The sequence below is a fragment of the Otolemur garnettii genome, unplaced genomic scaffold (assembly GCF_000181295.1).
Source record: "Otolemur garnettii isolate 467f Iridium unplaced genomic scaffold, OtoGar3 scaffold00263, whole genome shotgun sequence".
Taxonomy (NCBI): domain Eukaryota; kingdom Metazoa; phylum Chordata; class Mammalia; order Primates; family Galagidae; genus Otolemur; species Otolemur garnettii.
The window spans coordinates 1,203,612-1,206,076 of NW_003852658.1; positions in this window are offsets into that span (position 1 = coordinate 1,203,612).

Below are 2,465 nucleotides of genomic sequence, written 5' to 3' on the forward strand. Positions count from 1 at the left end.
AAAAAAAAAAAAAAAACTACTGGAAATTTATGCAAAGGAGAGGAAATTGGTATATTAGAATGATACTGTCATGCCCATATTTATTGCAGCACTATTCACAATAGCCAATATATAGAATCAAACTAGATGCCCATCAACAGATGAACAGGTAAAGTGTGATATATATACACAATGGAATACTCTTCAGCCATAAAAAAAGAATGAAATCCTGTCATTCGTGGCAGCGTGGATGTAACTAGAGGACATTACGTTAAGCAAAATAAGCCAGGAACTGAAAGTTAAACAGCACATCTCCTCATTCATGTGTGGAAGCTGAAAGAAACTGGATCTCAGACAAGTAAAAAGTAGAATAGAGTATACCAGAGAATGTATGGAGCTTTCCTATCAGCCATGTGTGCTCTTGCACAAACACACGCTTACACTTTCTCTCTCCCCGCCCCTCCCTGCACTCCACACCCATCACTCAGGAGGAAACCAGTTGCATGTTGTGGGAAATCTCATGTTGAGTCCCTTAAGGAAAAAAACCCCACCAACCACCACATGAGTAGATTTGGAGGTAAGTCCTCCTGTCCCAGTCATTCGGATGGCTGCTGCCCCCAAGTCAACAGCTTGACTGAAATCTTGAGAGGTTCTGAGCCAGAATCAGTCAGCTAACATTTTAAGCAACTAAGTTTGAGAGTAATTTGTTACGTAGCAATAGATAACCAGTACAGCTTGCTTCCTATGAGGGGAAAAAACCTCCAGGTATCACATTACCCAATTTAAAGAATGACTATAAAGCTATAATTGTCAAAGCAGCATGGTACTGGCATAAAGAAAACACAGACCAATGGAACAGAATGGAGAACCAGGAATAGTCAATTGATTTTTGACAAAGATGCCAAGAACACACAAAGGGGAAATGACAGTCTCTTCAATAAATCTGCCAGGAAAACTGGACATCCACATGCAGAAGAATAAAGTTAGAGTCTCATCTTATACCACATAGAAAAATTGATTCAAAGTAGATTAAAGACTTAAATGTAAGACCTGAAACTTACAGGTATAGGGGGAAAGTTCCTTGACATTGGCTTGGCCAAAGATTCTTTGAATGTGACCCCAAATCAAAAATGGACAGTGGGATTACATCCAAGTAAAAAGCTTCTGCACAAAAAAGGAAACAATCAGAGTGAAGGGACAACCAACTAGCCAGTGCTGAGCTCCAGCTGTGCTTCTGGGTCACATGCCCACACCTTGGCTGTGACAAGGTGGTAAGGAGGATCTGTGGGAGGCAGGTTCCAGAGACCCTTCACCTGCCATTTTGGGAGGACACACACCTGGGCTGAACATTCTTCCCCTATGTGGCCCCCTGGGGTGAGGACAACCAATGGGACAGAAGAAAATATTTGCAAACCGTGTAAGAGCAAGAAAACATTTCCATTAAAAAATGGGCAAATGGGGCAGCACCTGTGGCTCAAGGAGTAGGGTGCCGGCCCCATATGCCAGAGGTAGTGGGTTCAAACCCAGCCCTGGCCAAAAACCGCAAAAAAAAAAAAAAAAAAAAAAAAAAACACGGGCAAATAACCTAACTAGACAGTTCCCCCCAAAAAGACATATATGGCCACCAGATGTGTGAAAAAAATGTTCAACATCTCTTACCAATCAGGGAAATACAAATTAAAACCAAAATATCACCTCACACCTTTTAGAATGGCTGTTATCAAAAAGATGACATAAGTGTTAGCAAGGATGTAGGGAAAGGGGAGTCCTTGTACACTATTGATGAGGATGTAAATTATTAGTAGAGCCATCACGAAGAGCAGTTTAGTTTCTTAGTTTAAAAAACTAAATAGGACTACCATATGATCCGCAATCACACTACTGAGTGTGTATAGTAGACCTTCTGTAAGTTGACCACCCAAAGGACTTTAACAAACTGGTCAATATATGGAGGTGGCCGACATAAGGAACAGGCCTGTTGTACTGATACATGCCTGTGGCCCAAGGCCAGTCTGCATAACTATGCCAACTTAAGGAGGGGGTCAGTGATAGAGGTTCTACTTTATATCCCAGGGGTCCTCAAACTTTTTAAACAGGGGACCAGTTCACTGTCCCTCAGACCGTTGGAGGGCCAGACTGCGAGCCCCAGGATGAGTTGGCTGCTAAGCAGGACAGGCAGTGATGGCAAAAACACCTGGTGGGCCGGATAAATGTCCTATGCAGGCCGCATGTGGTCCATGGGCCGTAGTTTGAGGACACCTGGTATATCCAAAGGAAATGAAATGAGTGTGTCAAAGAGGTGTCTGCACTCTGTTGGAGCACATTCACTGCAGCACTATTCACAGTAGCCAAGACATGGAATCAAGCTAAGTGTCCACCAACAGATGAATTGATGAAGAAAATAAGGTCTATGCACAGTGGAAAACTATTCAGCCTTTAAAAAGGAGGAAATTCTGGCTTGGCGCCTGTGGCTCAAGCGGCTAAGG